This window comes from Panthera uncia, chromosome C2 (assembly GCF_023721935.1).
Source record: "Panthera uncia isolate 11264 chromosome C2, Puncia_PCG_1.0, whole genome shotgun sequence".
Taxonomy (NCBI): Eukaryota; Metazoa; Chordata; class Mammalia; order Carnivora; family Felidae; genus Panthera; species Panthera uncia.
Window position 1 is genome coordinate 6,959,142 of NC_064810.1, and position 27,066 is coordinate 6,986,207.

Here is a 27,066-nt window from a genome sequence, read left to right on the forward strand (position 1 = left end):
CCTGCTTGCACGCTCTCTCTCTCTCTCTCTAAAGTAACATTAAAAAAATTAAAAAAAAAACTTGCAAAAAGACAGTAGCTGAATCACCTATATATTAAAGACTGCAAGAAATGATTAGGGAAGTTTATATGCCTTGAACAGGGGATAGTCGTCTGTGCCCTCTCATGCTTACGGCTCTGTCTGTGGACTGCTTGTGTCGCTTCTAAGGTTCTGATGCGGCCAGCAGGCAAATACAGTCCACAAGCAGCTCAGGACTCTGACGTGAGGCATGCGAGAAAGTCAGCGGATGACTCCGTGCCTCTATCCGGGGAGGGGGTGCGGCAGGAAAGGCAATTTCAAGTGTCTGATGTTCACCGATTAGGTCTGAAAAGGTTTGCCTCTGTGCAGTCGCTGCCCCACATGGGTGGGTTTTCTTGTGCTGAGCGTGTTGCTGTCTTTCAGGTATATAATTACACACACATGCGCGCACACACGCACACACCGAAACAAGAAAGCGCAGCCCTTTGGAGATCTCCTGCACGCCAGGGCAGAGCCGGGGTGTGCTGAGCCCTGTGTGAAGAAACCCGCAGACCCGATTTTACTGGCTCTCACGGCCGCTGGCGTGGGAAGCCTGGGGTCTCGCTCTCCTTCCCTGCAAACACGGGCCGTCTGCACTGGCTTGAAGTGTGATGAGAGGAAATCGGGGAAACAGCACTTTCCGTAAAATGACCACAACTGCTGGTGGAGGAAGGAGTGGTAAGAGGGTGGGAGGGCTTTTTAAAAATGTGTTTTCCGGGGCGCCTGGGAGGCGCAGTCGGTTGGGCGTCCGACTTCAGCCAGGTCACGATCTCGCAGTCCGTGAGTTCGAGCCCCGAGTCAGGCTCTGGGCTGATGGCTCGGAGCCTGGAGCCGGTTTCCGATTCTGTGTCTCCCTCTCTCTCTGCCCCTCCCCCATTCATGCTCTGTCTCTCTCTGTCCCCAAAATAAAAAAAATAAAATAAAATAAAAAAAAGTTGAAAAAAAAAATTAAAAAAAAAAATGTGTTTTCCTTAAGCTTCCAGAATCACAACATTCAACCTAGTCTGTTCCTGCAAACCCCCAACGATTTATGTGTTTATTTAACTCGGTGAAGACCCTTCAGCTCCGTTATTGGATTGGCATTTCTGGGATACGGATGACCCCGGTCTGGTTAAAGTCTTCTAATTTGCAACCTTTAGGGGACACTTGCCATGTTACCTCTGGGTGGCTCCCGGCATGCTCATTGATTACATTTGCAGCTAGAAAAGAAGGAAAACTGCTCAAAACAAAAACAAAAACAAACCAACAAACCCCCCAGGAAGGAAGAGCGGAGGAGGGAGCCCTGCATGAGGTAAGTGCTGACTTGCATGGCCAGCGTCCTGATACTTTCCACCAGCGGCTGGTGTTTGAATTGAACACGAGTGGTGGCTGCATGTGACTCTCTCCTTTGGATCCTTAGGACAAGTTTAAATCGAGAGAATCCGTCACCTCAGGCTACGGCTGCTCGTTACACAGTTGTGTAAACATTTACAAAGACAGGACCCAATAGGGTAAGATCGGGGTTGGCAGTCGACTGTGCGTGAGTGTGAGTGGGGTTCTGAGGTTTCAAAGAAAGGACTTGACCAATCCTTTGTCAGTTTCTTTTTTTTTCAAAACGCTTCCTTTAGGTAAACACACACACACACACACACACACACACAAGAAACAAAACAAAGATTAAACTATTTTCCGCTCGGAAGAAATAAACCCGCGCACGTGTGAACCGAGCGGGGCACACAGTTCGGGTCTTGAATTCTGTCCGGTTGAACATCGCGTTGTGGGGTCAGTTTCCCGACCCGCGACACAGAGAAGCTGGGAGGTCAAGAAACACCTCCTCGGACGGCAGGTTCTCATATCCTCCAGGCGACCCAACACGGAAGTACAGGCAGGAGATACAACACCGGTTTCACGGGAGCCGGGTGGAAATTTCACGCCGAGTGACATTGCTCAGCTGAGAGCAGCGTGAACTCACAGGAAATCACACACGGGTTCTAAGGCAGACGCCTTCCCCTGCCGGGCTGTGAACAGGGTTCCTAATGTTTCCGAAGCCAGAATTGTTTACCTACCGTGGAAAACTTACGTAACTTTCTCCCTCTCTCTCCCTCTCTCTCTCTCTCTCTCTCTCGTGAGGATAGGTAACAGATTTTAAACCATTCCGGTGAGGTTTCGCCTTACGGCAGCCCACCCTGACTTCTCCCCGGACAAAGGAAGCTCACGGCCAGAGAGCCACCCAAGAACTATCTCATCCCTGCAAATCAGTACCAAACCCGCTCCGACAGACACCGTGAGAGAAAACACTAGCAAGGAGAAGCCGGAGTCATTCCGTCCCTCCACCTAGATCACTTACACCCACAGCAAACAAGACCACATCTGGATATGGTTTCCCAGGCAGGAATAAAGCGCTTTTTTTTTTCCTTTTTGCCCCATCATTAAGTAAAAACCCGCTTTCCACATGCAAACGGCACTTGTAAATCTCCCCCAGATAAGCTAGGAAGTTTTGAATGATTTAAGTGAGTTTTAAGAGACTCACCAACCCCCTTCATTGCCTTGGAGTAAAGTTTTCCAGAAAACCCTGCAGCCGGCTGAGGGCTCCGGCATTGACCGAGGCGCGTACCTCTTACCTGCGGGGATGCACCGGGCTCCTGGCTAGAAGGCAGGCGGTGACCTGGCAAAGAAATGGTCCTGGTGATACAGGTCGCCTTGGGAAAGATCGGTGTTTGGGTTGGTTCTCTCAGAGTGAAGAAAAGTCTCTCGCTGCTCGCTGTCAGTCAAAAACTAGTTGGTACAAGTTTCAGGAGGATTTACCTGAAGGAACTGAAGAGAGGAGGAAAGAGATTGGGAGAGATTGAGCGGAGGGAGGAGGGACCTGGAGGGAGGAGGGCGGGGGGGGGGGGGGGGGGGGGGAGGGAGAGAGAGGGAGAGAGAGAGAGGGAGAGGGAGAGAGGGCTCCATGATGTCAGCAGTGTGCCTTAAGGAAACCTACAGACCAGCAAAACATTCTAGTGGACACCAGCCCTGAGGTCCCTGAACACCTGTAGGAGAGAAAGCTGATGTCCTTTTCAAGAAAAGGGCCATTTAGCCGTTGAGGACACTCGGGCCTCTCAAAGCCTGTTTTTAGGCCCTTTTGCCTGAATAAACCATAAATAAATAACCAGACGCTCTCTTCTAGCCAGCTCCCCTATACCTCCTGTCCCCTCCTCCTCACCCTGTCCCCACGGCAGCTGAATGTTAACAGAAACTCCTGCCTCTTGGGAAAAGCAGAGGGAACCTGTACCGATGACTCACATGGTGACTATATACATAAAAGCAAAATATCACCGAGAAAAACTGTGTGCTTTCCGCTCGATCCCCTTACGGCCATGTTGATTTTTCCTACAGCCTCTGTGTTCTCTGATCAGGAAGCATAAAGACGTTGGACGGATATGGGTAAAATCAGGTTCTTCTGGATCGCGGAAGCTGGGGTTGAGGTTCCCTGTTGGAATCTGGTTTCCAGCATTTGTGTGCAGAGTCTGGTGCCCTTATGACTTCCGTCCTCGAAGCAGAAGGCTAAGGGGGAAGCCTCAGTCTCTGGAAATGGAGGCAGAGTTTGTTTCTGGGGCACAGTGGTAAGTCCTCCCTCCACCAAGCCATTTCTTGCGGCCATGGCCCATCCAAGGGAGGCCCGTCCAAGGCCTGTGCGGGTCTCCAGGCTCCCCGTGGCCAGAGTGCACAGGGGCCCCAGCAAACTCCGAGGCGATGACTTTCCCACAGGCGCCTGCCCCAGTGAGACCTCCTGCATGGGCCCAAAGGCAAGGCCAAGGGAAGCGAAGGCCGTCTGTCACAAAGGTGACGACGGCACCCTCACACCCACCCTGTGCAGGCACCTCGGAGGGCTCAGGGCTCTGCGGCTGCTTTATGCTGAATGATTTGTTGGAAGCAAATGATACATCCCCTCCCCTGATTTTTGGGGTCCGCGCTGCTGTGCATTATCCCCTCGGCTCCACGCTGGGCGCCGCTGTGGCTTTTCAGGCGGCCGGAACTCAATGGGGGCAGGAAGGGGTGAGGGGTTATTCTCCTTTTTAAGGGGGGATGTCTGAAAGTCCCTATTTTGTCCCACCCCCTCCCTTGACTCCAAGGACTGGCGTCAATCATTCCCTTTTTTCCGGTTCCCCAGGGGGAACAGTGCACCCTTCCCTTTTGCCCTTCTCTTTCCCGGGAAGCAAGGGCTTCCTCTTCTGCCCGCGAGAGTACGGTGGCCCCTCTGGGAAGATGCTGGGCTCCCCGGGGGGCTCAGGGCTTGAGAGGATGAAGACGACACGGAAGGTGCAGACACCTTCCAGCTGGTGATCTTACTCCAGATCGTAGAATCGGACGGACATCATAGGAGGCTCGTAAGGAAGCCCCATATAAAATAGGTAGGGGCACCTGGGTGGCTCAGTCAGTTGAACATCCGACTTCAGCTCGGGTCATGATCTCACGGTTCATGGGTTCGAGCCCCGCGTCGGGCTCTGTGCTGACAGCTCAGAGCCTGGAGCCTGCTTCCGATTCTGTGTCTCTCTCTCTCTCTCTGCCCCTCCCCGCTCATGCTCTCTCTCTCTGTCTCAAATAAACATTAAAAAATTAAAAAAGAAATAAAACAGGTAAACACAGAGGTGGAGAATAACAAGAAAGGGGAAACCCAACTTCAAGGTCTGTCTATATCCTACCTCAGGTGATTGGCACAGGCTGTCCTACCAGCCCGGAAGGTTCTCCATCAGATCTGCATTTACCCAATTGACCCCATTGAGGACTCAGCCCACTGGCACCTGCTCAGGGGGGCTGGGCCCCTCATCTCATGGGACCCCAACCCAACTGGCTTCCTAGTTCTCCCTTTTACTCTGCATGTCCCTGAGCACTGCCTGAATTGTGCTGGTTCTTTATCGTTTCTCGCTGGTTTCATTTAGACTCAACCGCACCAGCCTTGTTCACTGGGTGCCCCTGGCACATCGGAGTCCCTAAAATAATCAATTGTCACGTAGATTTGTAAACGGACACTACAGTTTGTTACAATTGAAATTTAATTCTTATTTTCTTACTTTTGATGAATATTTCCAGTCTCCGCTTTAATTAATAAACTAACATTTGAATACTCATTCTCAACTTATTCTCAGGTTCTTTCAGGGATGTTATCAATTTGATACTCAGGCTAAAAGGGCACGATTAGCTACATTGAAGGGCGAGGGAGCCAGAGAGGTTAAGTGATTTGCTCAGAATCATAGAGCTGGAAGGGGGTCAGGGGTGAGGCTCAAAACAGTTCTCTCTCTCAGCCCATGCATTTTTCATTAGGCTACATTTTTCTCAAATTAGTCTATTGTGGGCATACATATGCATGTGTCGATTCCTTTGAATATACTACATGAATATGTAGTCATACACTACATGAATGATAATCACGGTCTAGTATTCTGGCTTTCGTTCTTGCAGGGCCATACAAAGTAGAGCCCATGTTCACTCATCACACACTCTTAAACGTGATGAAAGAAGAGAATGAGCTCGAAATAGTGTGAATACATGAGATACTTTAGAGGTTAAGACAATTAGGTGCTGAGGTTGTAGGTAAACAAAAGGTGGCGAGGCATTAAAAATGCAAGGCCAAGTGTGGAGAGGTGAGTAGGAAAGTTCTAGAAAAGTATCTATATGAGATTTCGGTCCCACGGGGACAGACTTTCCTTAGCATGTTTTAATAACCGAATGAGCTAATTATTTCGGATGCTAAGTGAGGAAACCAGGGTAAATTATTAATCTTGACTGAAAACATTTTGTGTCACCCAATCTCTCTCCTATCCAGTGAATGAAATCTGCTTTACAAGCCACTTCTAAAGAGGAGGATCTGGAATCTACAATCAGATTTCTTCAAAACACATAGCATATCATCTTGTAATTGAAGAGGGTTAATGTTATTAGTCTATTAGCTTAAATTAAAAAATAAACATGAATGAGTATTCAGTAAATCTTTCTTTCTCCCTTCTTTCCTTCCTTCCTTCCTTCCTTCCTTCCTTCCTTCCCTCCTTCCTTCCCTCCTTCCCTCCCTCCCTCCCTCCTTCCTTCCTTCCTTCCTTCCTTCCTGATTAATTGAAAGCAAGACTCTTACATGTGTCAAATTTGAATAGAGTACACATCTAAAGTCTGCATTTTTATGCAAAGTTCTAAAATGATGTCTTAAAACTGGACAGAAAAGATCACAGGACCTAGGTCTTTCAGGAGAGCCATTTCCCAAGAATAATTTCCAAAAAAAGAAAATGCTGTCGTGCTTCCAATTCTCATCTTGGCTTGAATGGAGACATAAAAAAACCTTCATTCTCTCAAACACCTTAAGTGTTTTAAGAGGAAAAAAGTACATTTTTACCTTTGAGCAGATCTATTTAAGTTGCTTCAGATATGGGACTGTTGATGGAGTGTTATGTCAGTGTTATGTTAAAACTTCCTGGAAGCTGCCTATGACCCCACCGCTCCAAGTCCCTGCACAGGCTCAGCAGGATGTGGCCGGGTGCCTCATTTGCTCCCACAGCTCCTGTCCCGGAGGCCTGTAGAACACTCCTCCTTCCCCCGAATGTAGGTGAGCCGTGGGGAATGAAGAATGTCCGTTTCAATCCTCACAAGACTCTGCAGACCAGAGCTGGGGCGCTGCTTGCCTTTGACCTGGTCAAAGCCTTCCTGAGGCTTGCCCCAGGAAGTCACAGAGCTGAACTCGTCTGGGAGTGGCTTTCTAGAAGCAGGTGTTGCGACAAGGATGCACTTGAGATTGATTCAAGTGCTCCTGGAATCGCTCTGACGGAGAGAAAGGGAGGCAGGCAGGGGAGGGATGAAGTTAAGGAAGGGACAATTTTAGGCTCAGGCCCGAATCTGGAGAGGGTTCTGGAGTGAAAGCAGCATCGTAGAGAAGGGATCTGGACTTTCCTGCTCTTGCCCCGGCCACTATTACTAAGAGAAGGGCTGATGGGACATCCAACCTCCCCGGTGCTCTGGCTTTCTGCCTCTGCCAGGAAGTGGCCAAGGGTGGCCTTAAGGAGGTGGTGGACGGGGAAGAAATATTCACACCGAGAAGCAGGGAAGGAGGTCCGAGGGGATCTGGGCAGGCCACCAGGGGCATGGGCTCATCCTGTGAATGCTGGAAGTGATCCCTTCCACTGGTACAGGCCCCCGCCTTACGGTGAACCCTCACCCCCTCAGCATCCGCCACCCCCCTCCTCTGCTACATCAATTTCCCAATCAAAATAAAATTGGGGATGTCAGCACTAAAATTTGGAACTTCCCTTCAGACGCACATGGTCAGTTCCTCAAAGTGCCAGGCAGATCCCAGCAGGGCCTAGCACCAATGGAACACTTTGCTATTAAGGCCGTGTCAATTTAACTTGATTAATAACTGAACTGGGTGTCTTCTCTTTGCTGGGTGACAACGACCCCACGGTCCCAGGCCTGGAGGAAAGTGCAAGATCGGGAAATAGCTGAGTATAAACTGGGTGATAAATGCTACATGACCAAAATATTCTAGAAGCCCATAGGAAGGGCAATGGACTGTGCCCTGGGAGTTTGAAGGTAGGCTTCCAGAGGAGGGGACGATCGAGTTCAACTGGTAAGTTTTTCATAGGCAGGGATACTGAAGGGCTGTAGGCATTATAGAAAAAATAAATAGAACGAATGATGGTGAACATGGGAAGAGCCAAGCGATCTCACCTGTGGGACAACTCGCCAAGGTGGCTCTAACCTGAGCCTTACGGGATCTTGTTTCCATGGCAAGAATCACAACAACAAAAATGGATCCAGCTATAGAACCATTAAGGGTATTTCATTAAGTATGAAAGTATATAGGTCACACTGGCCTTAGCATGAACTTCAAGAGCCTGAAAGGTGCCCTTCTCTTAGTAACACCAGAAGAACATAGAGGCTGGGGCGCCTGGGTGGCTCCATTGGTTAAGCATCTGACTTCAGCTCAGGTCATGATCTCGCAATTCATGAGTTTGAGCCCCACATTGGGCTCTGTGCTGACCGCGCAGAGCCTGCTTGGGATTCTCTCCCTCTCTGTCCTTCCCCCACTTCCCCTCTCTCAAAATAAATAAACTTAAAAAAAAAAAATAAAGACCACATTTTTATTTATTAATGTTTACACTTTATGAATATTAACTTTGTAACGAAGAGATCAAAGCTCATATTTGTTCTCTATCATTTCTGCCTTTCATTTAGACATTCCAGTCACCAAGCAGAAGTGAGCTTGCCCCAAACCCCCAAGAACGCCATTTTATCAGGGCATCTCGCCAGCTCTCCAAGCCATCCCGTTCATGTAAACACCTCATCTCCCACTTTTGCCATCCTGCCTCTCCCACCAGACACCTCTCCCTGGAGTGGCTCTGAGGGAGAGGGAATCACTTACTGATGGTTACGTCCCAGAAAGGAAGCAAGGAGAAGAATCAGCAAGGCTTAGTCATAGCTCGAGGGAGCCTACAGGTCATTCTGTCCAGTTTCTTGATATTTTGAGTTAGACTCCAAAGACCGGAGAGTTTCCTTCACAGCGTCCGCAGAGCTTGAAACCCAGGATCTACACCAGCATCCCATTGTAGCTTCTCATACCCTGAGCTGTACTATGTTAGTCCCTACTTTTACACGTTTGTACCCATATAATTTATTCGAATGGCAGAAACCCATGTCAAAGCTCGAATTGGTGTAAAAAGAGCTGTGGGTCTCAGTGTGAGGCTGTCAGGACACGAGGACACGCTATTGGACTCATTCTCTCTCCAGATTTGCCGGATGGGCTTGGAGCTTGAAGCTGATAAAGTGTTAATAGAACAATAAGACTAATTTCTCCAAAGGCTCAGCCTTCGGAGGAGGCTCTCCCGGTGGATACTACACCAGATCAGGCTAGAAACAAAATGGCGTCCCCAGGCATCGAACTCAATGTGGAAGCAGGCACCAGCCCACATCCCCAGAGCTCGCCCTTCGCTTTTGGAGTTTCAGTGACTGATCGTTGACAATACGTTCAACATCTCTGTAGACCACAGGGGTCTCTCAGAACAGTATCGTGTTGCCTTTCAAGGATTGTGACCAGTTCTAGCGTTCTCTCTCTCTTTGCTCCTCCTTCCCATAACATGGCGTATGGTCCAAACAAGATCCCTGTTGCATTAACTTCTTGCCGCCAGCTTGCCTCAACCCAGAACTCACAAGCCACTCCATTTTTTTTTTTTTCTTGATTGAGGTTGAGACCGATGGGGAAACAGATAAATACATGTTTGGGCCTCTTCTGTTGAAAACAATCATGATCCAACACGCCAAGTTTGAGGGCATCATTTAGGGTGAGGAGTGTGGCTGTTTTGTGTTCCATGAAGGACCTGAGAGAATTTTCGAAATTATCAACAGCAGCAAATTCTGAAAAGGAGCTAAACAAGCCAACTACTCAAGGCCTAGGGGCTACCAACTGAAAGAGTAGGTAAGGTGAAGTAACGGTATTTCTATAAACCTAATAGAAAAGCTGGCCTCGCAGGTAAGCTCGCCCAACTTTTGTCACAAGGCCAGTTACACCTGAACACTGTGAAGGATGATCTCTTGCACAGAACGGGTGAACGGCCCTCACTGAATTACTTACAAGGTCATCTGTTCTTGAACTTGATTTCATCTATTGGTTTTTAAACCATCCCGTAGGACACAGCCCCTGGACTAGTACTAAATTTTCAAAACTTAATTTGGAAATAAAAGTGTTAGCATAGGCAGGCTATCCTAATTTTTTAGCGCCAAACAGACCTTTGCTAGGGCATTTGTATGATACAATGTTGTCAAGTGGGAAAATGTAGGCTTAAAAAGTTAGACACAGGAAATGATCACCACTCTTCATGGGGGGTGGACACCTTCCTTTAAACCTCTGCTGGAGCTAGTTGTTGATTCCAGGTCCCCACCTGCAGCACGGCTCGGGTGTCGGTGACGTACGAAGCACCACTGACGTGAGCCCAATGGTGATCCAGTTTCCCCTTGCCTTTTTCAAGTCGGACTTCGTTGCTTTAGCTAGTGTTGGTGCCACCTTATATCTCATGTTAAATACGCACAATTTGTTTCCGGTTCACCTGACATCCACTCTTGCTAGGTGAATGGTGGCGAGTCCCATCAATGAAAGGTAGACGGTAGTGTCTGCTTTTCAGTGTTGACAGTGTGGGCTGGGAAGCAGGAAAGCAACATCCACAGGGTAGAGTTCTCATTTCCAGGTCATCGCAACCAGTGGGATGCCACCTTCCTTTCAGAGCCCGGCCATATCGCTGATCCGGCAACGTGTTACAGGAATCGACTCACATCTTCTGTTGCCATCTTACTGTTTAACCTTGAACCAACTGTATAGGTAATAGGCTGGGCCAGACAGTGAACTATCGGTGGCCACGGACCCTATCTCTACCAGATGGGCAAATGCAGTATTTTGCACCCAGTAGACTGAGTCTGTGTTGGAGAATCCAAGATTTACATTTAGACTATTTAAAATGGAGTCGTACAGAAAATGGTATTATCACCCTGAATAATTTCAATGATCACTTGGGGAAGACAAAAGCAGTGAATATTTTAGTGCTTGCTCCTTGGAGAGTGATAAAAAGTCACCAAGTCGGAGTGCCCGGGTGGTTCAGTCAGTGGAGCGTCCAACTCTTCATTTTGGCTCAGGTCATGATCCCAGGGTTGCGGGACTGAGTCCCACATTGGGCTCTATGCTGAGCGTTATGCCTGCTTGGGACTCTCTCTCCCTTTTTCTCCTTCCTTCTCTCTCTCTCTTCTCTCTCTCTCTCTGCCTCTGACTCTCTCCCCTCCTTGCATACTTATGCTCTAAAATAAAATAAAATAAAATGAATCACCAAGTCAACGGGGCATCTTTCTTTTTAGGCTGGAAATATCAAAGGGCAAGCAAGGTGTGTGATCCCATCTGGTGACGTGGACACTATCCTTCATCAGCACATCGCATCAAACGGTCCCCTCCCTCCCTACAGGCCTCGCTTGTTCTGACACTTGTTGCCCTGAGGTTTTGGTTCCTGAACATACACAGAGCCTCTTGTCCACTTCTCCCAAGTTCAGCCCCTGGCCTCTGGCACAGCCCACTGGGTGCGCATTGCATGTTTTCCGGCTCTTTTTATTTTGATTTACCAGTTATTGAAATGATTAGGCTGTAACTCTTTCTTTTGTAGCATCCTGAATCACTTCCCTATGAGCCCATATAGCTCCTATCTCTGATAGCCACAAGGAAGAATGTCATAAAACATCCCGATTCTCCATCAGTACCCCTATTTCTACAGGACGTAAATGCACCTAGGACTCATTTCAGACATTTGCTATTAGCAAAATTGGGTAAACAACTGGGGTTTTTGCTTTTGGATCTTTCCCATTGCGGGATTGTGCCTGTGGCCAAATATTCTAGTTATTGTGGAAAAACTGAGTGATGCAATTTGGCTTAAATTGTGCAAAGTGAAAGATCCCAGCCGAGTTGTCACAAACCCTAAAGGACTTCACACCGAAGATGGAGCAGGAGTGCAGAAAGAGGGTACCAGGCACTCTTAAAATACCAGCCGTAAACCCCTTCTATTCCTTGTCAACCTAAGCAGAGGGTCCACACTGCTTAGGGAAACACTGCCTCACGCCGATCTACCCAAAGGTACACACACATGTGTTAAACGAAAAATGGGCTCAAGGGGAAGACTGTCCATGGTCACTCTTGTCCTCGCACGGCATTTCCCCTTATCAAGGGCACTTGTAGACGCTGCCGAGTCATCAGCAGGGCAAAGAGATGATAAAGAATGCCAGTAAAAGGACGCCTTTTTCTTTCTTTGTTCTCCTTGACAGTCCAGCCCGAATAAGAGGATCTGGAGAATTCCGAGGCAAGCTTGGGCTCCTGAAAGCCAGGCTGTGCCTCCTTCAACTCCCTCGGTGGCTGACAGCACGTATCCAGGCTGGAAACGGCATACTGGATTGGCTTTACTCCCCCACTAAGAAATATCCCTCAGGTTACTCCCCCTTTGTGCATTTATTTTTGGCCACGTGCTGGAGGACATTTTCTTTTTTTTTTTCCTTTTTTTCTTCTTATTATTTTTAATTTCTTTCATATTTATTTTTTTTAGAGAGAGAGACAGACAGAGTGCAAGCAGGGGAGGGGCAGAGAGAGAGGGAGACACAGAATCCGAAGCAGGCTCCAGGTTCCGAGCTGTCAGCACAGAGCCCGACGCGGGGCTCGAACCCACGAGCTGTGAGATCGTGACCTGAGCCGAAGTTGGACGCTTAACCTACTGAGCCACCCAGGTGCCCCAACATTTTCTATCTCCATCATCTGTTGTGTCCCAACTGCTTTGGTTCACCACTGTGGGTCACCCCCGTCCGGAGCGAGCGTTGACTGACTAACAACTTGTACGTTGTCACCCTACTCCCATTGTCGAATTTCTGCTAATCACTGAACACTTGCCTTCGCTCACTTCCCTTCTGAAATCTGTGTGTACTTACTAGGCGGCGGTGATTCCAAAGGCACGGCATTACGGTTTATCAGTCAATAAATAGCCCTTATCCCCCAGTGGAGCATGTGCACCAACAGGAACCCTCGGGTTATCGGCTTAGACTCGCAGCGATCTCTTGGGCAAACAGCGTCATGTTTTGCTTTTCAAATTGTTTAATGGTATATCTTATCTCACCCGTCAGCTCTCGCTCCGTAGTGTGGAGACCAACAGAGAAAAAAAAAAAATGAACCCAAAATGTAATCCTTGCCTCGGAATGCTGAACTGTGATATGATTTCTTTCTGGCAAAACAGCTGGAACGGGGGGGGGGGGGGGAACGTATAGGTTTAGTCTCAGATAGGCATGGAGTTGATTCTAGAATGTACTGACTGCATGACCGGGGGGAAGTTCACTGGATCCCCTGAGCTGGTTTGTGCGCTAGTGAACTAAGGGAAGGAAATTTATCTCCCGGGTTCTCGCGCAGTTTAGACGAGGACGAGGGATGTGTCTGGTTCCATGAGCGCTGTGTCAGGGGACCCCGGCGAGCAGGGTTCTGTGGGGAAGGGGGCTGGTGCCAAGACACTCTTCCTGCCCATGGCGCTCGGCCACTGTGACGGGACACTCGCTTGTTTTGCCTGAACCCACAGCCCCCACTAATGGTCCCGTGCAAAGCCCACTAATGGTCCCGTGCAAAGCCCACTAATGGTCCCGTGCAAAGCCCCGTTCTAATACCTAGATGCTCTTTTCTTCTGTGTTTGCAATGAATTGTGGGACAGCTCAATTGTGGGAGACTTGGATTCCTCCAAGATCTGCTGTTTTTACCGGTCCTCACACAGAGACCGTGAGCCGGCCTAAAATATCTCCAATGATTTCATTCCCCAGAAGTCCTGCTTCTTCTTCCAAGGACGGCAACATAGGGCTAAGGGCTTCCGAGGGTTTTCTGAGTATCGCTCTATTTTTTTCTTTATCGAAAACCACTTGGGTAGTCAGAGTTCAGATTACTTGAATAAATAGGACCTAATTAGCTCGTTCCTAGGAAACGAGTTTGATCGTGCCAGTTTTCCTGAAGTGCCTTGCATTGCAGTGATAAGCTAGAAGGTTTATACCACTGAGTTAAGCATTATTTCTTGACTTTTATGGGACATTAGCATTCCCAGAAATCAAGCTTGACAATCTATCTCCAATCTTGGTGATAGAACCTAAAACAATATTTGACGTTGCACAAACACCCCTCCGGTTTCTTGTTTGCTACTGACGTGTTGACTCTGCCTGATACTGAATCAAATACAGATACAACTAACTTGGTTATGTGTGCGAACAGAGATACGGGGTGGGAGTGCGCTGACGGTTCACGGTTCCTGGTGAGGCAATGCACTCCTGCCACCAGTAAGTATACAGTGAAAACCTGGGGGTGTGGAAACCACTTGGGCAGGGTCAGCAGGGGCCAAATGTGGAAGCAGCGACGCTGGTCAGTTCACTGCATCCCAGAGATGGAATTTCAGTTAAGAGAGAAGCCTGCGTCAGCAAGGTCCCGTCTGGTTTTGTTAGGGGAGCGGCGAGGAGTGGAAAGCTTGTCTACAGTGGTACACGCAAAACCGTGTGTGTGTGTGTGTGTGTGTGTGTGTGTGTGTGTGTTCCTGGTGCACACGGGGAAGCCTGGGGGGAAACCGGCACGGGATGAAACACGCAGGGGAGATGCAGGGGCCGGCTTTGCTATGTGCAAACAGGGTCGTTGGACCTTGAGTTTTGAAAATTGTTTTCTGCTTTTTAGGTTTGTTTTCTGAGGACCTGTGATGAACAAATGTCAGGATGCCCAATGCCAGATAGTGATGTTATGTTTATTTTTTCAAAAGGGGCACCTCGGGGCACCTGGGTGGCTCAGTCGGTTAAGCGTCCGACTTCAGCTCAGGTCATCTCAAGGTATGTGGGTTCGAGCCCCGCGTCGGCCTCTGTGCTGACAGTTCAGAACCTGAAGCCTGCTTCGGATTCTGTGTCTCTGCCCCTGCCTCTCTCTCTGCCCCGCCCCCACTCATGGTCTGTCTCTCTCTGTGTCTCAAAAATAAATAAAACATTTTTAAAAAGGGCGGGGGGGCACTTGGGTGGCTCAGTCGGTTGAGGGCCCGACTCTTGATTTCAGCTCAGGTCGTGATCTCACGGTCTTGGAATCAAACCCTGTGTCAGGCTCTGTGCTGACAGCACAGAGCCTGCTTGGGTTTCTCTCTCTCACCCTCTCTCTCTCCCTGTCTCTCTCTGCCCCTCCCCCACTCTCTCTAAATAAATAAACATTAAAAAAACTCATTTATTTAAAAAAAAAACTCTGTCACCAACCTGACAACAGTGATACCATCTTTCTGCCTGGAGGCTAAGTGTGGAGAGGCCTTGGGAGCTTTGGGGTACAGAATAACAGGCATTTCTTCTCATTCCAGGGCTTTATTAAATCTATCATCTGTCTATCTATCTACCCATCCATCCACCCACCTGTCCTTCATTTTCTGACTTTCTGGTGGAACTTTCTGTTTTTCTTTGAATTGAAGGTCAGGATAGCCTCCAATTTAAAATGTCTCCTGTCACGGGGCGCCTGGGTGGCTCAGTCGGTTGGGTGGCCGACTTCAGCTCAGGTCATGATCTCGCGGTCCGTGAGTTCGAGCCCCGCGTCGGGCTCTGTGCTGACAGCTCAGAGCCTGGAGCCTGTTTCAGATTCTGTGTCTCCCTCTCTCTGACCCTCCCCCGTTCATGCTCTGTCTCTCTCTGTCTGAAAAATAAATAAAACGTTAAAAAAAAATTAAAAAAAAAATAAAATGTCTCCTGTCAGAAAGACGAGGTTCAAGTTTGGTTCTCAAACATGCATTTATACTATTGTGAAGAGCAAGTTCTAGAAATTTTGTGGAGTAGGACTGGTTCTACCAGTCTGATAGACAACTAGGTAAATACTTGGCCCTTACACACACACACACACCATATTGGCCAGGTAGCCAATATTGTGGTCACAAGGTAGGGCGACATGAAACATAATTTACCTCCTAAAGATTATGTTGGAACTTTACTTGCTTTGTGGTATATTTCTACTTTTTTTTTTTTAATTGAAATCAAGCACTGGGGATGTTCATACTTCGCCTAAATGATTAACACTCATTTCAACCATGATTATAGAAACACTCCCTTCAGGTTACTATACGTCATCTCTTAACCTCCAGCAGATAGTAGGGAATATGGAAATATCCTCATCCCTCACATGAGTTTCTGTGCATTCAAAGAAAATCAAAGGCAGCCCTGGAATTTTTATTTTTGGCCTGTATTCTGCAGAAAGTTTCCTCCAAAAGTTTGTCCTCATTGTATGCCGACAGTAACCAATACCCTTGGATCTGATTGTACTTGGCAACATAAGAAAACTTTAGTGAGCTCACTGCTCAAGAAAAATCAAGAGTTTCTTCATGGGCTCGAGTCTTATTCTTGAACCATTATCCCTTGAGAGAAGAAATTGAGACTCTGGCCCAGACACACCATTCATTTTGGTTTTAATGATAAAAACCATCATTGGTTGAAGTCTTACCATGGAGCAGGAATTTGACTTAGGTGTATTATATCCACTGCCTTGTTTAATTATTATTATCTATCAAGTTATTTATTCTAATAGTGCACTTATTATCATATTAACAAATCAGGGGTGCCTGGGTGGCTCAGTCGGTTAAGCATCTGTCTCTTGGTTTTGGCTCAGGTCATGACCTCACAGTTTGTGAGTTCAAGCTCTGTGTCAGGTTCCGTGCTGATGGTGCAGAGCCTGCTTAGGATTCTCTCTCTCCCTCTCTCTCTGCCTCTCCCCTCTGCAAACAAATCTTTGAGATAAGGATTATTCTTTCCACTTTATAGATGAGAAAACTAGGCTTTAGGTTAAGTCATGTGCCCAAGACCAAAGAGCTAGTAATTTGAGGCACAGAGATTCAAACCCAGGTCTCACTTCAAAGCTCACACTCTGAATCACTGTATTTTACAGCCACCCATGTGGGTCACCTCAGGGTTAACTGAGCTGCAGTAACAGGTCACGCCATGAGGGAGAGAAATGGCCAAAACTGAACACATGACATCAGACTGGAGTCCCGTTTGATTTCTAGTTGTAGACATCCTTCATCTTTTAAGTTTTATTTTATTTATTTTTTATGGTTTATTTTTGAGACAGAAACAGACAGCCAGACAGACAGAGCACCAGTGGGGACGGGGCAGAGAGAGAGGGAGATGCAGAATCCGAAGCAGGCTCCAGGCTCTGAGCCATCAGCACAGAGCCCGACGCGGGGCTCAAACCCACCGACCCCGAGATCATGACCTCAGCTGAAGTCAGATGCTTAACCTACTGAGCCACCCAGGTGCCCCTATTTACTTATTTTTTAAGTTTATTTATTTACTTTGTGAGAGAGAGAGGGAGGGAGAGAGAGAGAGAGAGAGAGAGAGAGAGAGAGAGAGAGAGAATCCCAAACAGGCTTTACGCTATCAGTGCCGAAACCAACGTGGGGTTCAAACTCACGAACGGTGAGATCATGACCTGAGCTGAAATCAAGAGTCAGGCTCTTAACCAACTTGAGCTACCCAGATGCCCCCTCCTTCATCTTTGGAGAAGAATATATATGTGGAATCATTTACAAGGTGACCTCACAGCCTAGTTTCAGATGAGGAGGATCTCAAGGGAGGGACCGGTGGGGCGACTGGTAACGTTTAGTAACTTCCTTCCGATAGTGTTTTCAGCACTGTGACAGTAATGAAGTGGAATGGAGTTCCCCAACCCCAACTACACATTAGAATCACCCAGAGAAACTTTGTAAACAGCCAAGGGATTGTGATTTAGTTGGTCTGGGGTGAGGCCTGGACGTCAATATTGTGTTTCCCATCCTGAGATGATGGGTTTGAAACCAAGGCTGAGAACCCCTTCCGTGGCCACAGAGAGGGCTGGCTGTACCTTTCCCCATCCTGAAAAGAGCATCTTGGACCCACCGTGTCCATGCGGTCATCTGCCTTTGGTTGTGTCCACGGCCCCTGGTTGGCCCTTTGCTCTGTTCCCAGTCCAGCCCTCTGGTGACTTCGACGACCTCTTCTTAAGAAGAAAAGAGGCTGTTCTCAGTCTGGAGCACCTACTGGTTCCCATTAGCTCTGCAGACTAAATACTTTAAAGTTTACAAGACAAATCCCCACTGTCTCATTAGCCACCAGTGCCATTGTCCCTAGGGCCTGGGATAAGACACAACTTTTCCAGGAGTCAAAAGAAAAAGTTCACTCTCTCCCACTTCCCTAGGTCATTTTGAACTCTGGGTTGTGTGGGAATGAGGTGGAACCAGAGATAAAGATTTTTTTTTTGGCTGGGCTTAGATATCTTTAGAGGGGGCACTTGGAGACCCGGGGGCCCGGGAAGTCAAAAGTTCTACAGACAATCTCCAATCTGTTCCAGATCAGACAGAGGCAAAGTGGAAGGCACAGCTATGCAGAGGGGGTTTTGGTAACCACCAGATGAAGAAAGGCAGTGGTCCACGGTCAGTTCCTAGGGCTCGGTTCCGTTTGGGTTTCTGTACCAAGCCTGGAATGTCAACACATCTCTGCTTTCCTGGCATTTTTAGGGTCGCAACTAAGGGACCAAAGCCCATCCCTTTGTCCTCCCTTGTGGAGGACATATACAATTTGTATATGGGAATTAGCTGTTGTTAGACCCAGGGAGAATGAAGGAGGTACAGTCTGGTGTATATTACATATTGATCCCTCCTCAAAACACATCTAATCTGGTACAGTCCTCTCTTTCTCTCTCCCGGAGTCTGGTGGGTGAGAAACCAGTTTGACCACAAAGAGCTTAGTGAGCCAGCGCTAGGAGCTTTGTCTCAGGTTCAGTTTGTGTCAACAGGATAGTCACAAAAATGAGGTATTATTTAAAAGAAAAAGGAAGAAAAAAAAAGAAGGCAGTGCCTCGGTACTTTTCTTAAGTGGGTCAAGTTTCATACCTTCTGAAAAGGGAATAAAGAAGGACTCAAGCTTGGGAGTCACTGAGCAAGTCTTTATTCAAGTAACAAATGAATAACACTAGAAATGCAAATGAAAATGATCTCACATAGTTTACGTCCAATTCAACACGAGAGAACCAAACAGTTCACTTTAGGAATGGTTATTTTATGGTAAGAATAGTCTAGCACAGGAGAAAGCAAACTATAGCCCAAAGGTCAAATGCGGCCCACAACCTGTTTTTATAAATAAAGATTTATTGCAACGCAGCCATGCCCATTTGTGTACGAGATTGTTTATGGCTACTTTCATGCTAAAACGGTGGTGTGACAGAATCGTGACAAGGAAGTATGGCTCGCAAAATGCGTAATGTTTACTGTCTGGTCTTTTTGAGAAAAAAAGAAATTGCCGATCCTCAATTCAACAGATCAAACAGTATGAAGTGTATCGTTCAAAACAGACTTCCTGGTCACAAGACGTACAGGAAGTCTCCAGAAATAAAGGGGTTCTTTCCAATAAGGAATTACCGAGCTCCAAGCGCAAGGTTTGTCCTGGGAATATAAGAGAATGAAAAGATGTTCACTTTATAACCCTGCCCTTCAGAAGATTACAGCCCAGTAGAAAAAGTCAGGAAGAAGATAAATACTCCCCAAACGTTGTAGCTTGAAAACCCATTCAAAATCTTAACTTCCGAAAAATCTAGCCCAAGTCTCACTGATGGCGCAGACAAGGGCGAGAGGCGTTCAGTGCTTCGGAATTAGACGTAAGCTATGTCCCATCTTTTAGCCACATTTCCATTGTTGGCCATTTGTTACTTAAATAAAGACTTGCTCGGTGACTCTCAGGCTTGGGTCCTTCTCTCTTTCTAGACCGTGCTGAGGTCACAGCGCCGGGTGGAGAGGCAGGGAGTCGAACCTCCACCATTTGTTTCCTCCTTGTACACCGCACCATTTGGCTTGACAACTTTGTTTATTTGACGTTCACCAAGTTGAACCAAGTGCGATGGGTCAGGTGCCTTCCTACCAGCTAGGAAGACAGCAATAAACAGAGCAGACCCTCCGCGCAGTCCCACTTTCTTTCCTCTTCACCATCAGCTTCTAAGTAAACATACAAAAGCCTCATTCGTCGGGAGGTGAAGAAAACAAGGAGGGCAGTCATGGGGGTCATGGGAGTCATGGGAGTCATGACGGGGGTCATGGGGGTCATGGGGGTCAGTGAGGTGGCCGGAAGGCCGGGCATGTGCCGTTGAAGAGACTCGTCTGGCGCTGAGATGGGGGGAATCGGCCGAGCAGGTCGAGTCCTAGAGGGGAGGCCGGAGAAGGGAGGGTTTGGGGGTGTGCGGGGGAACAAGGGTGCCAGTGCGGTAGGCGAGGCGTGGGGCGGGCTGGGGAGGAAACCTTGCAGAGCTTGCGGGCATGGTAAGAATTTGAAACAAAGCTCCTTGGGCATCGATAACAAATATTGCACGGGCCTCCGTCTTTAAACTCCTTGCCCTGGGTGTTTGTTCAGTTTGGCTCAAAGGGCGCATGTTTGTGTGTGTATGTGTGCGTTCGTGTGTTTGCAGGGCAGGGATCTTTTCTGCGTGGAGACCCGCATGAAACCCTGGTGCTCGGGCATCCCCAGAGCGCTGTCGGTGGGGCAGAAATAAGCAGCAGAGAAGCAGCAGAGGGAACGGCATGTATCTAGAAGCAACTTTGGGTCGATCCGGGAAGCTCATAACCACAGTAGGCCCGGCTCCCTGACTATGTTTTCTGTTTGGGTAAAGAACCAAGAAAGAGCATGAAAAATGCACCATTTGGGTCTTGCCTGAACAAAACAAGATGACCTGGGAGCACAGCGTCGGGTAGAGATGCCCAGAGCCCAGGGAGGGAGGCAGCCACGACGGCCGGTACTCTTGCATCTGTTGAGGATAATCCCTCCCTGGACAGAAGAAAGCGGTTTTGGGGTGCCTAGGGGGCTCAGTTAAGTGTCCGACTTCGGCTCAGGTCATGATCTCACGGTCCGTGAGCTCGAGCCCCGCGTCGGGCTCTGCGCTGACAGCTCGGAGCCTGGAGCCTGCTTGGGATTCTGGGTCTCCCTCTCTCTCTGCCCCTCCCCCACTTGTTCTCTCTCTCTCTCTCTCTCTCTCTCTCTCTCTCTCATAAAGAAATAAAATTTTTTGGGGCGCCTGGGTGGCTCAGTTGGTTAGGCGTCCGACTTCGACTCAGGTCACAATCTCGCGGTCCCTGAGTTCAAGCCCCGCATCGGGCTCTGGGCTTATGGCTCGGAGCCTGGAGCCTGGAGCCTGCTTCCGATTCTGTGTCTCCCTCTCTCTCTGCCCCTCCCCCGTTCATGCTCTGTCTCTCTCTGTCTCAAAAATAAATAAACGTTAAAATTAAAAAAAAAAAAGAAATAAAATTTTTTTAATTAAAAAAGAAAGAAAGAAAAGAGCAAGTCATTCTTGAAAAGTTTAGGCTAAAAAAACCCTAGGATAATCCACGGAGGGTGAAAATCTCATATCGCTTTGCCCAGATTGACTTCGGTAGTTGCCTCAACTGCACACATTGTCATGAATTTGCTGTTTGTAGCACAGAGTCTGGATCTGGAGAGCGAGTGCCTTTGTACACGTTGGAAATGCCGGTGGGTCACCCCCATCCTTGCCGCTTGCCAGGGACAGGGAGGTGACCGGCCGGCCTCACCACAGAGGCTGTAGGTTCCTGGGGTCCACCGGTGATCTGAGCTCCCGTACCCCAGCCTTCGATGAGACACCCGGCACGAAGGCAGTGCCCCAGCGCACAGGAAGGTGACCTAGCTGCCTTGCACTTAGGGAAGCTGCAGACCTGAAAATTCTCAGCAAGAAAAACATGTCTCACCAAAACGCAAACCAGTCACTTGGCATCCAGTCTCTGACGCAGGGCTCCCCGACCGGCAGGAAAACCACAATAAAGAACTGATTAGGCTGCTAGAACACTTTCCACGGGCTGTCCAAGGCTATTTTTATTTTACAATAAGGTACAATATGTTCCATTATGCTGTCTCTCCTGGTTTTTTTTTTTTATTATTATTATATTTGCATACTCATCGAATCCAGTAAATCACAGAGAATCTTTCAATAATTTGAACAAATTAGCAATTTGGGGGTGTGTTTATTCGATTCAACAGCAATAATAATGCCCACGTGCCACTTTTATTGTGAGTAATACACTGATGGCTGGTACCACCTGTTGACCACAGAAGCCTTTCATGGGAGGTGGGCCTTTCTAGAAACTAAGCCCCAGGAGGGGCGCCTGGGTGGCTCAGTCAGTTGGGCGTCTGACTTCGGCTCAGGTCATGATCTCACGGTTTGTGAGTTCGAGCCCCGAGTCGGGCTCTGGGCTGACAGCTTGGAGCCTAAAGACTGCTTTGGATTCTATGTCTCTCTCTCTCTCTCTCTCTCTCTCTCTCTCTCTCCTCTCTTTCTCTAAAAATAAATAAACATTTAAAAAAATTAATAAACAAATATAAATGAAATAAAATAAAATAAAATAAAATAACGAAACTGAGCCCCAGGAAAACTCTGGAGTTTCACAGACCAAACGCTTGCATTGTTAAATCCTTTTGGGGGGTGGGGGGGGCACTCCTGGGTGGCTCAGTCGGTTAAGCATCCAACTTCAGCTCAGGTCATGATCTCACGGTTCGTGGGTTCGAGCCCCGTGTCGGGCTCTGTGCTGACAGCTCAGGGCCTGGAGCCTGTTTTGGATTCTGTGTCTCCCTCTTTCTCTGCCCCTCCCCTGCTCACGCTCTGTCTCTCTCTGTCTCAAAAATAAATAAAAACATTTAAAAAAATAAATCTTTTTTTTTCTTTTAAGAGAAGTCAATTGTGAAAGCAATGTCTGGTTAAGTGTTATTTGGTCAAGAAATGTACTCACTCCTTGTCATATTCCAAGAACTTTACCCCTAAGAAAGCAAATGTTCCTGTTTTCACTTAGACTCCATAAAAATTAGCATTGTTTTGGAAGAAGGAATAGGCCCCTGTAACATAATGGATATTCAACAACCCAGATGCATTGGGGGAACGACTTCCCACCCGCCTCTGAAAGGAAAACAGACAACCGGTGTAAGATTACTGGCAAAGCCCAGACCACGCATCAAGACTCACACTCAAGAAAAACTTCCTTGCTAATGCTTAACTTGTTATCGTAACCGCGGTTGATTTTTCAGAACTTCCTAGCGACTTTTTAACCGTTTTCAATCGGGAAACTGGACAGAGTGCCTCCGATCCAGCCATCGGGCTCTCTGAAGACGGTCTCGTCTCGATGACCTTTGAGAACTCCCCATTGTTTTAACTTGTTGCCGACTTTGGAAAGTCTAGAGGCCGCAAGAGGTTGACATCCGCAGTGCCATGGTGGGAGTCTACATTTCTTGATGGTCGTCAAAAAAGAGGGTGGGAAACAGCCATCACTGCGATGAAGTGTATTTTACTACAGTGGTCCCTGGCGCTACAAGGGTGAGGGGAGATAGAAATGACTAGTAAACCCGAGGGCTGTATCTAGTTTTTCATAACGAGCGGAAAGACTAGGGAAGGGACCCCAGAACTCGAAGCCCCGCAAGGGGGTGGCAGTTAAATCGGTGCCTGTGTGTGCAAATTTGCACCTCATAGGAAAGCATACGTAAACCAAGACTCTTGTTCTAACGTTTCAGTGTCAATTTTGCTGACAAGATCAGGAGACGGGAGCCAAACTCCTGCACGAAATGATACAGTCGTGGCAAAAATGTCCTTTTTCTGCTGTCGGGCCGTCACAGCAAAGCAGATGCGCAGGATGTTTGCTGTTCCCGTTTCAAGGTGAGGTGAGAAGCCGGGGATGCTCCTGTGCCCTGGGCGGAGGTGCTGGTCTTTCCCCCGTGACTCTAATTTGTATTTTGAGATAAGGTTGGAGGAGCTGATGGGTTTTTTTCCCCCTATCTTTGGTTTGCTCATGAGCCTGCCAAGATCTTGCACATCTATGCAGTACCTCGTCCATTGTTGAACTGTTATTTTTTATTTAGCTTTTATAGGGTACCAAAAATGTGGCTGGAGTTAAGTACCTTTTCTACTTTTCCAGCTACAGTGGAAATTATTTTTGTTTGAAGCTCTTCAAAAGAAGAAAGGCGGGGCCGGTCGGGGGGTGGGGGGTGGGGCACATGAAAATGAATCAGGACCCAGCAGAGGTTTTTCAGAACTCCTGTGTTCAGATTCCCTGCCAAGGGAGTCCTGTGAGTTGCCCATGGGTTCTCTGGGGAAGCAGGATAAGTGCCCTAGGTGGCTATTAAATTTGGTGTATTTTCTGGCTTGGCTCTGTGACCTTGGGCCGTTCAGATAGCAATCTTGTGGGAACTGAGGATTGGTTACAAATATCAAAGTTGTAACGTAAATGTGACATCAAAGAGATTTCTGGTTGAATTCTTAGCGGCAAGTGTGAACATGCCTCCAGGAACATCTGGCTCCTTGAAGTATCGAAAATGTGCAAAACAAAAAAAGGAAATAAAAACGAGTTCTGAATCCTTCTCCATCCATCTATGCCATGTGGATAGACCTTCTCTTCCTCCTGTATCAGCAAGCCGGGCACCATAGCTTCTATGGTTCAGTGGGAAATGGCTTATTTCTTCAAGTTCACCTCCATCCGGAAACACCCTAGATGTCCATTGTCACGGCTGCCAACCTACTGGTAGGATTTGAACTTACAGACCTTCCCAATGGACCTGCCTTCCAATTGCAGGGCTGTCTTTAACCAGGGAGTGAGCTCTGGGTCCAAAAATGCTTTGTAAGGGAAGGACAGGTAAAGGGATTTAGAGAGCCCAAGGGAGAAACGTTCTTCTCCTACACTCTTGCTTTTCCATGCCAAACCCTGGACAATGTAGTATTGGAAAATACTTTTATCTAATTATTCTATTTTTGTCCTCTTGTCCTTCCACTGGGAAAAATTTCTTCCTTTTATGAATAATCTTTCAGAGGACTTCTCTCCCAGGTTTAAAGCATTACAGCCTTCGACCTGGAAGTCAGAATTAGGCTGGTTTTTAAATAATGTGCGTTCGTTTTGTCTTTGCAATTAACAAGAGGTGTCGCGGTGATCGAGCTTTAAGACGCCTGCATTCGCGTGCTTGTGTTTATATCGAGCACACACTGTGGGTCCTGCTCTGGCCCAAAGGGTGGTGCTAGCCCCTTCTCGGAGTTGCCTTGTTGATCCTCTGAGCCCTGGGAAAGCTCACATTGCTACAGTTCGCTGGACCCCGTCACCTGCCCAAAACGAACAGAGCGCCTGAACGCCACTGATCTTGATGGACAGCCAAGATCACTTTTCACGTCCAAATGAGGAACACCAGGAGGGACTATTGCAATAGTTGCTGAGTGAGGACAGTACGAAGGAAGAGGCTGGGACTTGCCTAACTCACCAGCACGAACTCTTTCTGCGCGAACAGTCAGGCCTCCTCCGTGGCAGTTAAACCCTACACTTCTCAGCCGCTTACGAGAGATAAGCAGGAGACTACAAGACGGTGTGATAGAGTCTGACTCCATTTCTGATCTCTGACTGCTTGTAAGCCCCACCTCCCTCCCTCTTTTGCCCCACATCTAGGAAGCTGAGAACCAAGCCTGGGTGCTCCTTCCTTTGCCGGTGGTGGAAAGTTTCGACCCCACAAGCTCCGACCCACATGTAGCAACTCTCCCCCTGGCCTCCTCTCCTACTCTCAGTAAAGTACAAGCAGGCTCCTTTCTCTGCTGTCTTAAGATATTTGGGGATCATCTTGGGATGATCTGCCCTGCTCACCCCATAAAGCCTCACTATATCGGTAGCAAACCTTTCCATGCCCTCTGGGTGAATGCAAGTACGGTATCAGCATCAACACCCGAACTCAATTTTGGGCAAGGGGTCCCCCGCCTCTGGAAGACATCTTCACGGGAGTTGACTTAACTGGCCGTGTCAATGTCACCCTTCACCTTTTCCCTATTCCTGCTGGTGGCATAACAACCGCCCCCCTTGCGGTGTGGAGACTCAAACCTGTACTGAGTAGAAAGAAAGAGGGAACCTGCGTCCCTGTGACGTTGTGAGTTGCCCCCGCCCCCAATCCCTACACCACCTGCTTCTGGGTCTCTCGAGGCTTGAAAAACAAGCCGAATTTATTCCGCTGCTTCTGGCTCAAGACAGCTCCAAGTATAGAACTGTGACTGAGTTGTGTCTTGACCTCATAAGTAGAATTTAGTGCCGGGATGTGAACAGGTGAACATCAAAATACTGGAGACACGCCTAGGACTAAGTCATGAAGTCCCTGGATATTTTCTGGGCCAGACTCCTTTGGGGAGAAGCGAGCCGACATAAGTCCCCAGACAGAGCCTGCTTTCACAGCTGGAAAATGGTCCGGAGATTGGTCTCCAGTAGAATTTGGAGAGAGGTTCAGAACCAAGCATTTTGGGTGGGGAGCCACGCATATATCTAAGTCATACTGCGAAGGTGCCTGAGAGAAACGACGTGTCAGGAAGAAGGGGGACTGTTAACTGAGCACGATTCTTCCATTGGTAACGTGCTAGATGTGCAGAGAGAAGAGAATATAGGCTTCCTTCCCTTAACACCTGGTGGAGGAGTGAGCGCAAGGATGCTAAGAAGTCATGAAGGGAGTGACAACGGGCTTCTTCAAATATAATTAGAATTTTATTTGCATAAATTGACACTAGAAGCCAGTGCAAGCCATGATGAAGGAAATCGTGTTAGCCAGGTACAGGCAACTGACCAAAGCTAAAACCCCCATCACTGCCCTCAGTAAGCTGAACAGGAGGTCCCATCCTGACCTGGAAGATAATGCAGAAAGTGGGGAGAGCTGGAAGCAGGCCCCCTGATGGTGTGGCCTTTCCATACAAGCACTTGGATGAAACGACATGGTATTTGTTTTATTTTTTATTTAAAAAATTTTTTAGTGTTTATTTTTGAGAAAGAGAGAGAGAGAGACAGAGCATGAGCAGGGGAGAGGCAGAGAGAGAGGGAGACCCAGAATCCAAAACAGGCTCCAGGCCCTGAGCTGTCAGCACAGAGCCCGACACGGGGCTCGAACCCACGAACCGTGAGATCATGACCTGAGTGACGAAGGATGCTTAAACAACTGAGCCGCCCAGGTGCCCCCACAGTTATTTATTTTTTGAAGAAATGAATGAGTACAAAGGAAAGCAAAAGGAAGTAACAACACAATTGCAGAACAGAAATGTTAGCATAGTCTAAATGGCCTATGTTTAGAAAAACTACATACTTATTCTAGAGAAATCATCTCTGACTGGAGCTCATCAGAGATCCAAGTATTTTACCTCCACATTTCTCTTTGTTGTTGGTAGAAGTTAACAGACAACTTCCAGAGGCCTTCACAGACCAACAGACGCTGACTTGAAGCGGTTTTTTAGAGTAGTTGTAAGTACTCAGTATCTTAGTATTTTTAATAGTCCATACGTCAAAGACAAAATGCTAAACATTCATGCTGTTGAGTGAGCACACAGTCAGAGAGAAGACGGAGGACAAATCCCCCTCACGGGGCTCCCATCACAGCCCTGCGTGGGGTCATAGTGGGAGCGTCTACACCTTCTTTTCGAGGAGTAACAAATATGCTCAAATTCCAGCTCAACTCTTTGGGCAAAAG

At 47.9% G+C, this 27,066-nt stretch overlaps 1 protein-coding gene and 1 long non-coding RNA gene across 9 annotated transcripts in view; one reads left to right on the forward strand and one right to left on the reverse strand.

Annotated features, from left to right (window-relative positions):
• The window catches only part of KCNJ15 (potassium inwardly rectifying channel subfamily J member 15), a 77,261-nt gene that overhangs the window by 41,191 nt on the left and 9,004 nt on the right, over positions 1–27,066 (reverse strand). For 4 of the 8 annotated variants that reach the window (XM_049629243.1, XM_049629245.1, XM_049629244.1 and 1 more), the window contains exon 2: positions 2,658–2,850. The exons of 3 other annotated variants lie outside the window; for them this stretch is intronic. The gene's annotated coding sequence lies outside the window, so the exon portion shown is untranslated. Of the gene's footprint in view, positions 1–2,657; positions 2,903–27,066 lie in introns of all 8 variants that reach the window. One more of the 8 variants, XM_049629246.1, reaches the window with a different exon arrangement.
• On the forward strand, positions 1,020–1,705 carry LOC125921693 (uncharacterized). The gene is made up of 2 exons (XR_007457459.1): positions 1,020–1,348; positions 1,457–1,705. It is a non-coding gene; the product is annotated as an uncharacterized LOC125921693 (long non-coding RNA).